General features: G+C 48.5%; 1 protein-coding gene across 1 annotated transcript in view; it reads right to left on the bottom strand.

Annotated features, from left to right (window-relative positions):
* The window catches only part of LOC119162698 (transient-receptor-potential-like protein), a 505165-nt gene that overhangs the window by 38173 nt on the left and 452749 nt on the right, over positions 1–14243 (bottom strand). The window lies entirely within an intron of this gene.

The following is a 14243-nucleotide window of genomic DNA, read 5'->3' as shown; positions in this document are numbered from 1 at the left end:
CGCCTCTCCCCTCACCCGCCCTACAAGGGAAGACATTGCATTTGTATGGGGTGAAGAGCAAGAAGCTTCGTTCAACGAGCTGCGACAGCGTCTACAAACTCCACCTGTCCTCGCTCACTTCGACAAGAATGCACCAACAGCGATCCATACAGACGCCAGCAATGTGGGCCTAGGTGCTGTTTTTGTCCAATGCCAAGATGGTGTGGAGAGAGTGGCTGCCTACGCTAGCAGAACGTTGACACGCGCCGAGTCCAACTACTCAGCAACAGAGAAGGAGTGTCTGGCCGTCATTTGGGCAGTTGTGAAGTTCCGCCCGTACTTATATGGCCGCGCTTTCCAAGTCTTAAGCGACCATCACTCTCTTTGTTGGTTGACCAACATGAAAGACCCATCTGGACGTTTAGCACGATGGAGCTTACGGCTCCAAGAGTACGACATGGCCGTAGTTTACAAATCCGGAAGGCAACACTTAGACGCCGACTGTTTGTCAAGGTCACCGATTGAATTACCGGCTATAGATGATGATGATTTCCCAGGTTTTTTTAGGAGTTGTTGATGAAGCTATCATTTCTCGGCAACAACAAGATGATCGGGAGCTCAACTCGCTTATAGCATTCTTGAACGGACGAGCCGCCAATGCAAAAAGAGGGTTTTTGAAAAACTTATCGTCATTCTGTTTATGGGACAGAATTCTGTACAAAAAGAACTTTTCACCAACAAGTAGAAGCTATTCGCTAATAGTTCCTGGAGCTCTCCGCAGCGAAATTTTACAAGCCTGCCATGACGAAGCCACAGCGGGCCACCTCGGTTTCACAAGAACACTGACACGCATCAAAGAAAAATATTACTGGCGAAGAATCGCAGCAGTGGTTAAACATTACGTCCAAACATGCATTGACTGTCAGCGGCGCAAGGTACCACCTGTGAAACCCGCTGCGCTATTACATCCTGTGCCCGTGCCAGAAACCCCGTTTTCTCAAATCGGAATGGATCTGCTGGGCCCATTCCCAATATGGGACAGCGGCAACAAATGGGTTATAGTGGCGATGGACTACCTCACCCGATACGTGGAGACCAAGGCGATCACGAGTGGCACTGCAGTTGAAGCGGCCCAGTTCTTCATTGAGAACATTGTCCTGAGACATGGTTCTCCAGCTGTCGTCATAACAGACAAAGGTACCACGTTTACAGCTGAGATTTTGTGCACTGTGCTTACGCTCAGTGGCACAGCACATAGGAAGACGACAGCTTACCACCCACAAACGAATAGGCTTACAGAACGCCTTAACAAGACAATCGCTGACATGCTTTGCATGTACGTCGACATGGAACACAAGAATTGGGACCGAATATTGCCGTACATCACATTCGCGTGTAATACGGTGCGTCAGAAAACAACAAAAATGACGCCGTTCGCACTTATTCATGGCAGAGAAGTTGCGACAATGCTTGACGCCATGCTGCCTTACGATTGCAATGATTCAGAGACAGACGCCGCAGACTTCACTGAGCGCGCCGAGGAAGCAAGGCAGCTTGCCCGCGTCAGAATAATGAACCAGCAGCAACTTGACGCCCAACGGTACAACCTTCGCCATTGATTCATCATTTATCAACCAGGAGATAGAGTCTGGGTTTGGTTTCCTGTACGACGACGAGGCCTCTCAGAGAAACTCCTACGCCGATACTTCGGACCCTACAAGGTTTTGCGCCGTCTTAGCGACGTGACGTACGAAGTCGTACCCGACGCCTCCTCCTGTTCGAAACGTCGCCAGCATCTGCCTGAGACAGTGCACGTGGTCCGCATGAAACTCTACTACTCTCAGTGATGTAAACACCCACTGGCCGCATCTCTACCTGCTGAACATCGCGACGACGCTCACTCTGGCGGGAGGGTAATGCTGCGTGCATAGCTGCATTTAGCGGTGAGATAGCAACGACAACGAAGAACGTGTATTTGCTCGAGAGGCGCAGCGCAGGCGAGTGAAGAAGACGACAATCTTAGCGGCCTTCTTTGAGAGCGTCTCTACAAGTTCCACTGTCCGTGTTTTTAAATAAACCCCTGTAATTTATAACACGCGACACTATGTTGTTCGTACCGGTCAGAGGCGCTGCCAGAATTTTTCTGGGGGGGAGGGAACGACAACTTTTTTCCTGCAAGGCGGCAGGGAGCACAAAACCTATGCGTCGTGTTTTACCCATGCTTGCTTCTGGAGGTGGGGGGCAAAGGGGAGGGGCATGCAAGAATTTCGGTAAAAAAGGTTCCAGCCCACCCATGGATGCCTGCCTTGGCGTGGGTGCACTTTCTTAAAGTTTGATTGAGTTTCGTCTATGTATTTCATAAACGGCATCGATAGAACTGAGAATTCGCAAGACAAAATGACAGCAGTATTAGCCTGATAATCAAGACCAACCTACTCTAGCAGTAGTTCCTTGCGGGTCGCACCATAGAAAGCCGCATGTCCCCGGCAGCGGTTATCCACTGCAATGCTCGATCTTGGTGTTTTTAGCTTCTGATTCGTGTAATTTAAGGTGAAAATATGACCATTCGTATGTCAGTTATGATCAAAACTACATCGTTACTACATCGTAACGATTATTAGAATCTTTTTAACTGAATATCCACTATCTATACAGCAACCGTGGCACAAGAAGTACGGCCCTAAGCCTAGGGGTCGTTCCGATTAAAGTGAACTGCTGCGGTTGTCGTTCGCGGAACGTAAACGAGGAGGACAGAAAATACTTCCTAACTATCGAGGGGCGAAATATACAGTACTCAGTGAGCAGTTCAGATGAACGCTGTTTTATATATAGGTATGACTAACCGCATAGCGAGTGACTATGATTGCCGTAACACATCTGCAGCTACGCTAACAAGGTTTGCGGCAAAACGTGCTAGATGGATGTGATCCAATGCGACCCGCAAAGAATGAGCCAACAATCGCAAGATTGGCGCGGGCACGGAGAGACGAAACTTTGCGTATATAAACGACAAGTTCAAAATACTGGATACCTGAATTACTTTTAGATTGAAGAAAAATAAGGTCATCTTCGTGTTTCAGGTGTGGAGCAGTGGGCAGCGCGTCTTGCTCAGAATACGTGATGTGTTTAGGTAATATGTTTTACTCACCCAGTTTTTAATTTTTTTTTCTTTTGTCTTTTTCACTACGTGCGTGTTTCAGCCTTAATTACGATGTGCGCATGACCACCAATTCTGAACACAATTTAAAAGCCAGATTTTGGCCGATAATTGGTGTCCCAGTGTGCAGCACCAGCGTGCCTCGTGCAGCGTGGCACTGTCTCAGTGTCAGCGCCACACTGGACACTGGTCCAGTAGTCAGGTATGGCGCTGGGCCAGTGCCACTGGTTTTGTGCGATAGGGCAATCACGCTGCCCGTCTACCCGACACTCTACGTCCTCGAATCAATATTCCTCTTTCGCTGATGTTGTTTCGGGACAATCCGCTAGGCCCTAAGTCCACGCCAAGGAAACTATAGGATCAGCGGCCTCCGGGGGTGGGACCATGTTAAGCTATCGTGAAAATAGCCTCCTTCGACCTATCCACCAAACTTTGACGATTCTTTTCAGCCGACACCTCACATCGCCGACGAACCCGTTTCCGTTGGCATTTCCGTTCTTGTCGACAACCATCTGGCCACTGCTCTGGTCAACACCGGCGCTGACTATACTCAGTTATCAGCGCTGAACTTGTGGCTGAACTCACGAAAGTTACGGCTTCTTGGGGGCCTGGACCAAACCTTCGGACAGCAGGTGGTCATCTCTTGACACCAATTGGAAGGTGCACCGCAAGGCTGCAAATCTGTGAGTCGACGTTCATTGCTTCTTTGATTGTGCTTCCCGAACGTTCCCGGAAAGTTATCCTTGGCATGGATTTCCTTCACGAGCACGGCGCTGTTATAAATCTTCGAGACTGCATCGTAACGTTTGCTGACGACTATCGCCCGAAGCCTAGAGATACCGATCCACAGAAGACTGCGCTTCACGTTGTAGATGACACCGTCACACTTCCGCCACGCACCAGTATGTTCGTTACTGTACAGGGCGACATAGACCATGACAGTAGCGGTATCGCTGAAGCCAACCTTTCGGTGGTCTTGTCTCAGCAAATCTGTGTTGCCCATGGCATAATTTAATTTAAACAAGGGACTACTGAGTTGTTGGCCACAAATTTTAGTGGAGCATACCAACATTTGCCCAAGCGAACAACTATCACTCATTTAGAATCCATTGACGATGAAGCGTGTACGACGATAGGCCCAATTTCTGCAGTCGTTGAAAGGGACACCGTGGTAGCCGATACAGTCGATGTCAATTCGAAGCTGTCATGTGCGCAGAAAGAGCAAATTCACTGTATCCTCCGCATAATTAGCAGCTGTTTCGCATCTACATCTAAGATAAAGCAAACGACAACCGTAAAGCACCTCATTTTCACAGACCATGCTGAACGACCCATACGCCAGCACGCCTACCGAGTATCACGAAAGGAACGAAAGGCAATACGTTTTCAAGTGAAGCAGATGCTCCAAGATGGCGTGATACAACCTTAGAACAGTCCATGGTCGTCCTTCCTCGTACTAGTAAAGAAGAAGGACGGCACTTTTCGTTTGCGCCCGCAAACTCAACAAAGTGACAAAGAAGCATGTTTATCCTTTTCCGCGCGTCGACAACTCACTAGACCACCTCCGACGCACCCGATACTTCTTCTCTATGGATTTACGCAGTGGCTACTGGCAGATCGAAGTTGATGAACACGACCGAGAGAAAACAGCATTCATAACGCCTGATGGTCTGTACGAATTCAAGATGCTGCCCTTCGATCTGTGCTCTGCTCCTGCGACATTCCAGAGGATGATGGATACAGTGCTGTCCGGTCTCAAGTGGGAAGCATGCCTTGTTTACTTAGACAACATCGTTGTCTTCTCCTAAACGTTTGAGCAGCACTTGCAACGACTTAGGTCTGTGTTTGTTGCAATTCGCTTGGAAGAACTTTAACTGAAACCAGGAAAATGTCATTTCGGTTACAACCAATCAAAGTTCCTCGGCCACCTTGTTAGCCACAATTGTATTCAGCCGGACCCAGACCAAACATTGGCTGTCGCATATTTTCCACCACCTGCCAACAAACGTGGTGTGCATCGGTTTTCAGGCCTCTGCGCATGCTACAGACGTTTTGTGTAAAATTTCGCAAACATTGCCGAACCCCTCACTCGTCTGACAAAAGAAGATGTTCCCTTCGTGTGTGGCCCTGAGCGAAGACGCCATTTCTCCGAGCTCCAGCAGCGTCTCCAGGCTGATCCCTTACTCGGACACTACGACGACGATGATGATGATGATGTTGGATGTTTTATGGCGCAAGGGCCATTTCACGGCCAAAGAGCGCCAGTTCATCTTACTAAAAATATGGACAATGATTGTGATGAGCGGCTGTATAAGGGCCATAAAATTTCTCGCGGTAAGGCGGGTAAAAACATACAAGTAATAAAATCATGACCATGCCGTGAAAGGTGTGTGTGGTGAGGATAGATGACAAGAGTTGGTGATAATAAAAGACGATGGTGGATATGTATGGCTTTAGCACAAGTGCCTCACTCGTTCATACCCTTGCGTCCAAGGGCCGTGAGGCAAGTGCTTTCTTGTGTAACCTCCGCAGCAAAAACCTCTCTAGAGAGGTCGTGCTACGGGATGCCCGGGTATATGATATGAAAACTATGAATTTCTTTAAAAACGCTAACAATGATTTGTGACTAAAAAGTGGTTCCCTACCGACGAACATTGCAGGGTGTAAAGGTATATGTTGTCGGTAGGGTAATGTAAAATGTTGTTTTCTTATAGTTTCTAAGTGTTTACACTGGATTAACATGTGAAGGACGGTTAATGGTTCACCACATCTGTCACACAATGATGGATCACCACCAGACAAAAGATATGTGTGTGTCGTGTATGTGTGTCCTATCCTGAGTCTCGTTAGTATTACCTCTGTATGACGCGATTTCGATACAGGCAGCCAATGACCAAGGTGTGGCTTAATAACGTGTAGTTTGTTTTGTGTGTGTGTATCCCACTTGCTCTGCCAGTAGTCCCGGAGGTTTCGTTTGAGAGACGGCTTAAGATCAAGGGCCGGGATTGATATGGATGTAATGGCGGTGCTCTCATGGACGGATGCAGCGAGCTGATCCGCCCTCACGTTGCCTTGGATCTCACGGTGCCCTGGCACCCAGCACACTACAACATGTTGGTTGAGTGTGTAGAGTGTGCACAAAATGGACTAAAGTGAGACAAGGACCGGGTTTTTTTGTTTTTTAAGAGTGTGCAGAGCCGTTACCACACTGAGAGAGTCTGTATAAATTACTGCTTTTTATTTGTAATTGTTTGATGTGTTTAGCTGCCACAAGTATTGCGTAAGCTTCCGCTGTGAAGATACTTGTGCGTGGATGTAGAGGGCCAGCATCCGAAAAGGATGGGCCGACAGCAGCGTAGGACACAGAGGAGTTAGTTTTGGAGGCATCGGTGAAGAACTCAGGACGTGTGTATTTGTGTTGAAGTTCCAAAAAGTATGTTCGGATATGGGCAATAGGTGCATGTTTTGTAACTTCTAGGAAAGACACATCGCAGTCTATAGTCTGCCACTGCCACGGTGGCGGGTATGCTACAGGAGCCATTAAACTGTGTTCAAGTGACACTGAAGTTTCTTCAGCTAGACACTTCAGGCGAACTGAGAAGGGCTGCCTCATCGAAGGCCTGTTTTGAAACAGAGTTGAGCTCGACAAATCATCAATTGTAGAGTATGATGGGTGCTCCTTGTCTGCTTTCACCTTAAGGAAATAAACAAAGGACATGTAAGTTCTCTGCAGATGAAGCGACCACTCATTTGACTCAACATAAAGACTTTCGACGGGGCTGGTGCGAAAAGCACCCGTAGAAAGGCGGATGCCCAAATGGTGCACGGGGTCCAGCATCTTCAAGGCACTTTGAGTAGCAGACTGACAGACAACGGCCCCATAATCTAAGCGGGTGCGAATGAGGCTTCTATAGAGGTTCATGAGGCATTGCCTATCACTACCCCACGTAGTACGTGACAACACTTTTACAACATTCATGCCTTTTAAACATTTTGTTTTTAAATACTTGATGTACGGTACGAAGGTCAACTTGTTGTCCAAGATTAAGCCTAAGAATTTATGCTCGGCTTTGACGGACAGACGTTGCCCGTTCAGTCGAATGTCAGGTTCCGAGTGCATGCCTCTCTTTCGAGAGGACAAAACACACGTGTTTTTTGTGGGTTCAGTCGGAATCCGTTTTTCTCTGCCCATTTGGAGAGCTTTTTTAAACCTAACTGAACCTGCCGCTCACACAATGCCAGATTGCAAGACCTAAAGCCAAGCTGGACGTCATCGACATATGTACAATAAAACATATAGCGAGGGATGGTCAAACGCAAGGAATTCATTTTTATGAGAAAAAGTGTGCAGCTAAGTACACCACCTTGTGGCACGCCTGTTTCCTGAACAAATGTTTGGGAAAGAACCGTGCCCACTCGGACACGGAATGTCCGGTTTGACAGGTAACTTTTGATTATGTGAAACATTCTTCCGCGCACGCCAAGGTGGGAAAGGTCTCTTAGAATTCCGAAACGCCATGTTGTATCATAAGCATTTTCGATATCGAGGAACACAGAGAGAAAATATTGTTTATGGACGAAGGCGTCTCTGATCTGTGCCTCGATACGAACAAGGTGGTCTGTGGTGGATCTACCTTCTCGAAACCCGCACTGAAATGGGTCGAGCAAGTTATTTGTTTCAAGGAAATGTACAAGTCGGCAGTTTATCATTTTTTCGAAGACTTTGCACAAGCAGCTTGTTAGTGCTATAGGCCTATAACTCGAGGGTAAAGAAGGGTCTTTGCCCTCTTTCAAAATGGGAATAATAATAGCCTCTTTCTAGGAGGTAGGGATAGCGCCAGAAAACCAGATAGCATTGTACAAACAAAGTAAGGTTTTTCGTGTTTCGATTGGTAGGTTTTTTAACATTTCATACACCACACGGTCAGAACCTGGGGCAGAAGTACTGCAGGAGTTTAGAGACATTCGCAGCTCAGCTAGACTGAAAGCTTGGTTATATGCCTCGGATCTAGTGCATTTGTGTTCAAGTTTCTGCTTTTCTATTCTTGTTCTGTATTTTCGGAAAGTGTCAGTATAGTGGGATGAGCTGGATACCTGTTCGAAGTGTGCACCGAGGAAGTTTGCCTGATCTTCCAAGGTATCACCCCGAGTGTCCACGAGTGGAAGTGTGTGAACTTGTTTTCCTGCTATCCTACTGACCATGTTCCAGACTTTAGCCTCCTGTGTGTATGAATTGATCCCTGACAAAAACTTCTGCCATCTTTCTCTTCTGGCCTGCCGACGCGTTCTCCTGCCTTGAGACTTTATTTTCTTGAAGGTGTCAAGATTTTCGGCTGTCGGTGAGTTCCGAAGCAGCCTCCAAGCTCTGTTTTGCTGTTTGCGCGCGTTTCGGCATTCAGAGTTCCACCATGGGACACGCCGTTTTCCTGGGTGCCCATTTGTTTGTGGGATGCATTTTGTTGCAGCATCAATCAAAAAAGCTGTGAAGTGGTCGACAGCAACATCAATGCTTAAAGTACATATGTCACTCCAATCTATACGAGCGATGGCATGAAACCGTTCCCAGTCGGCTCTGTTTATGAGCCATTTGGGAACACGGGGTGTACACTCATTTGCTGTAGTTGTGCTCAAAACTACGGGAAAGTGGTCACTTCCGTACAGATTACTGACGACTTTCCACTGGAGTAGAGGCACAAGAGATGGAGACACTATGCTTAGGTCTATGGAGGAGTAGGTGTTATGTGCTAGATTATAATAGGTTGGTTCTTTTCTATTTAGGAGACATGCGTTCGACGAGAGAAGAAATTGTTCAATCAGTCGACCTCGCGCGTCGCAACGAGAGTCTCCCCATAGCCTGCTATGCGCATTGAAGTCTCCAAGGAGAACATAAGGCTCCGGAAGTTCATCAATTAAAGAGTGTAAATCACGTTTTTGCAGCTGATAGCTAGAAAGGATGTAAATAGTGCAGATTGTGATTAGTTTATCAAAAAGAACCGCTCGAACAGCCACTGCCTCAAGGGATGTTTGGAGTTGTAAGTGTGTGCATGCAATTTCTTGATTCACTATGATGGCAACACCTCCGGATGATGTCATGGCATCATCACGGTCCTTTAGAAAAATAACGTATTTGCGAAGAAAATTTGTGTGTTTTGAATTAAGGTGTGTTTCTTGTACACAGAAACACTTTTGGTGAGTGTTCGTGTAGGAGTTCTTGGATGTCGTCAAGGTTTCTGAGAAGGCCCCTGACGTTCCATTGTATAATTTGAGTGTTCTTGGTGAATGTAAAATAATGCTGTGTGTACGAAAAGCGAGTGGCTGTTTAGACGGGGAATTTGAGTTCACTTAACAGGGCCGTCAGCAGGCCCTGTTATTTGCTTTTTGGTTTTCTTGACGCGCTCCGGGGAGCGACGCCGCTCTTTCGGCACCAAGGGTGCCGACGTATCCATTGCCTCCTCGGAGGCACTGGATGCCCGCACGTGCGGGCTGTTAATTCGAATTTCGGGCCTCACCTGGTGAGGTGAGGCCTTGAGACCGGAGGACTCTGGAGTCTCCGGTCTCTGTTTGGGAGTAGGCGGTGTAGCCTGGGCTACAGCCGCCTTGGGGCCAGGTGCCACAACCACCGGCTCGGTATGCTGGTGCGGCGGTGCACCAGCATACCGAGCCGGCTGGTGCGGCGGTGCCCCCTGGCGCGCCGCATCAGCGTATGTAGCTCCATAGAACGGAGCGACTCTTCGCCGTGCTTCCTTAAATGTAATGTTCTCCTTCACCTTCAACGTAATTATTTCTTTTTCTTTTTTCCAGTATGTGCAGGAGCGTGAATATGCGGCATGGTTTCCTTCGCAGTTTACACAGTGTGGTGGTTGTTTGCAGTTCTCAGACACGTGGCCTAGGACTCCACATTGTGCACAAGTCTGGCGACCGCGACAGGTTTTAGAGCCATGGCCATACCTCTGGCATTGGAAGCAACGACGAGGGTTTGGTATGTACGGCCTGATAGATGTCTTTGTGTACACTGTTTGAATAGATTCCGGTAGTTTACTGAATGCAAATGCGAGTATTAAGTGTTTCGTCGGTGTTTCCTTATTATCTCTTCTAATGTTGATTCTCTGTACATTAGTGACATTTTGGCTCTTCCACCCCTCCAAAAGCTCAGTCTCAGTCAAGTCAAGTAAGTCCATGTCAGATACCACTCCGCGAGTTGTGTTCATTGATCTATGTGGTGTTATGGTTATCGGTATGCCACCGAAATCTGAAAGATGGCCTAGCTTTTCAAATTGCTCTTTGTCACGGATTTCGAGGAGAAGGTCTCCACTAGCCATTTTGGTTACCTTGTATCCTGTGCCAAGGGTTTCGGTAAGACATCTAGAAACCAGGAAAGGAGAGACGGTTCTGGCTTGCTTTTCAGTTTTTTCACAGTGGATAACATGATAGTGAGGATATGTTTCTTTGGGCTGGTTAAAAAAGTTTATATCATCGGTGCGTACCCGCTTTAAGCCGGTACGATCAGATAGTAAGGGGAATGCTCTGTGCATGCCTGTCTTATTTTTGTTCGGCAGCGTTGGCGGCCACCCACCACGGAGCCCAACGAGGGGACGCTACAAGTTTGCGGATGCTGAAACCTGCAGACGCCAGCCGTACAACGCCACTATAACCCAATGCGCCTAGACCAAGGTAGGCTATTTGCACAGGGTTAACCCTTGCCGCCAGGAAAATTGGAAGTAAACAGAAGATAGTAGAAGACAGAACAGGTAGATAGTGAGAGATAAAGACGAAGATGTAGGGAGAGAGAGATAGGAAAAGGCGACTGCCGATTTCCCCTGGGTGGGTCAGCCCAGGGGTGCCGTCTACGTGAAGCCGGGGCCAAAGGGGTGTGTTGCCTCTGCCGGGGGGCCTTAACGGTTCAATCACCCAGCGTCGGCTCAACCCCCAGGGTCCCCTTTTCCCCGGACACGGCAAAGCCACGCACGGCTAGGCGTGGGAGGGAGTCAAAACTCCCCCGTTAGCTCGGGTCCGTGGTGTCGCTACACACCAAACGCCTACTTGCGCAGGCGCCCCTGCGGGGGACTACGACGAAGATGCCGACGCTGAACTACACACAGACACCAGTAACATCGACCTTGTCGCCGTCCCCGTCCAGTGGCAAGGCGTCGTCGAACGCCCTATTGCTTATGCGAGCCGGATATTATCATCTGCGAAAGCGAATTACACAACCACGGAAAAGGAGTGCCTTGCTGTTGTCTGGGCAATAGCTAAATTCAGACCGTACCTGTATGGTCACCCGTTCAGAGTTGTTACCGACCATCATGTGTTCTTGCCGGTTGGCGAACCTTAAAGACTCTTTTGGACGTCAGGCCAGGTGGAGCTTACGCCTTTAAGAGTTAGATTTGACAGTCGTGTAGAAGTCTATCCGGAAGCATGCTGACGCGGACTGCCTTTCCCGAGCTCCTTTTACGACAGCGTCAGGTAATCACGATCTCGACGGCCATTTTCTCTGCACCATTAGTGTATCCGACTTGGCTGAACAGCAGAAGAAAGATTCTGAGCTTCAGCAATTTATCGAATATGTTGAAGGTCCTACCCCGCATTCACCACCAGCGTTTCCCCGCTCGTAATCATCGTTCTGCGTTCGCAGAAATACCCTTTATGAAAGAAACTTCGACCCTCACGCGACTGAGTACCTGCTGGTCATCCCGCCTGCGTTACGAGCCGATGTCTTGTCCGCCTGTCCAGATGAGCCTTCCTCAGGCCACTTAGAATTCACACCTACCTTGACCTGGATTCGCCCACACTACTACTGTCCTAAGCTCAATCGAGACGTGAAGCATTACGTGAAAACATGTCGCGAGTGGCAGCGCCATAAAACACCACGTCAGCGCCCAGCCGGTTTTTTGAAGCGCGTTGCTCTTCCGCCACAACCGTTCCAACAAATCGGCATGGATCTGCTGGGACCTTTTCCCAAGTCTCGCGACGGCAACCGCTGGATTGTAGTTGCAACTGATTACGTGACGCGCTACTGCGAAACGAAGGCAATACAACATGGCACCGTGATTGAGACTGCCATCTTTTTTATGAAGAACATCCTCCTCCGACATGGAGCACCAGCTGTTGTCATAACTGATCGTGGCACAGCTTTTACCGCCCGGCTGATACAAGACGTCATGCAGCTTAGCGGCACAGTACATCAAAAAACTACCCTTATTGCAAAAGCAGCGGGATGCTAGTACGCTTTTAGATGCGGAAGCATCTTATACTCGCGCCTTGTAGTGCGCCGTCCGCACCGCTTCTCGAACATTCGACAGCTGACGCGCGCGCATGCGCCGTCGCCCACCATCTGTGCCGCGCGCGCTTCTCCTTCGAGAACATTCGACAGCTGACAGCGCATGCGCCGTCGCGCCGTCACCATCTGTGCCACGCGCGCGCTTCTCCTTCGAGAACATTCGACAGCTGACAGCGCATGCGCCGTCGCGCTGTATATATACTCAAGGTCGGCGCTCGCTCGCTCAGTTGCCGCTCGTCCATTGGTTTGTACGGCGCGTCGACGTCCAAGGTCGCGGTGAAATGAATTCCAACGAATCCACAAACACAATGATCGACGTCCCTTCGACCAGCGCCGCCCTTTCGCATACGTGTGTACGTGTTCACTCATTTAACACCCCCTCCTACAACCACGTTAACCAATTTAGCCATCGACCCAAGTAAGTCGCAATTTAACACCCCATTTCACAACCACGTTAACCAATTTAGCCATCGACCCAAGTAAGTCGCACTTTAACACCCCGTTAACCAATTATATGCTCCGCATCCTCCTCAGTGTTCCCCCGAGGGAAGCTGCGGGCAATTTTTTGACACTGGTACACGCTGGAGACACTGATACACGCCTGTAATCACTGGCACTTCGCTGGGCGCACTGGGAAAAAGCTGTGTCACACTGATAGGGGCTCTAGCTCAACCGCTGTGATGCTGGTGCGCACTGCGGAGATTTGGAAGCGCCGGAATATTCACTGGCTAGCGCTGGTGACTACTGGAGCACGCACTGTTTCTACCAGCGCAGCTGCAGCGTGTATGTTATTGTAGCGTGTGCCGTGCTATGTTTCGGTGTCGCTGAATATAAAACACTTCATTTTATGGCACGGAGAGATGCTACCCTGACAGATACCGAGCATACGGAATTTTTGCTGCGCGCGTACGTATCGCAGCAATTATAATGCACCTTTTTCGCATATACCCCCGCGTAAACGGGCCATATTCGCATCATCCGTGTATTGCTCTAACGATACCAAGTTGCAGTGTTCGTAAGCATGGAGCTGCACGCCACTCCTAACAGAAACAGGAAACTATTTTTGCCGCAAAGTTGACGAAACGTAAATGAGCTATATATATCGATCGTTTCGCAAGGTTTCCCAGTGGAGGCGAGAAAAAAAAAACTGTCGTTCGATTCCGCCACACCGCATAAATGTATATCTGGCCATGCCTGTCCTTCTACTTACTTCAGGTAAGAGTTAGAAATGTTCCAAAGCTCAAATGCAGAATCTTCAACCATACCAACTCACCGCGTTGAGAGCGGTCTTACCCAGTGCACGGCCCAGCGAGCATTAAACCTGTCGTGCCGGCCGCGTTGGTATGTATGTTACCGGCGCTTCTTGCTTCGTGTACACACAACTTTAAAGTGTGAGAATGAACGTAAAGTATAGTTTACACATACATGAACCTAAATCAACTATTTTGTCTTGTGTCGATGTTCGCATAAAGAGCGCTGGTTATAGAACGTCACGCTTTCAGATATGCGCAGGCTGTCACCGAAAGCTGCCAGCCACACTTAGGTGGTACTTCTCCGACTGATATATGTAACAACACGCGATTTTCAGTTAGTAATTTGGTACGCCTTCGTGAATTGACTCCCTGGCATACGTTTTCAGTTTATTGCATTGGTATTTCTATGGGTGTTTTTTTATTTGTTTGTATTTATATAACTGAATATATCTGTACACTGGCACGTCCGCTGTATACTGCCAGTGGTGGCCAGAAAAACGGCTGTCGCTCACCATCGCCACTCCGTAAATGCGTTTCTGACATTGCTTGACCTTCCAGCTACTTCATGTACAGTTGA

This window comes from Rhipicephalus microplus, chromosome 2 (genome assembly GCF_043290135.1).
Source record: "Rhipicephalus microplus isolate Deutch F79 chromosome 2, USDA_Rmic, whole genome shotgun sequence".
In the NCBI taxonomy this organism is placed as follows: Eukaryota; Metazoa; Arthropoda; class Arachnida; order Ixodida; family Ixodidae; genus Rhipicephalus; species Rhipicephalus microplus.
Note: the sequence above shows the minus strand (reverse complement) of the source record. Positions and strands in the feature narration are given on the sequence as shown.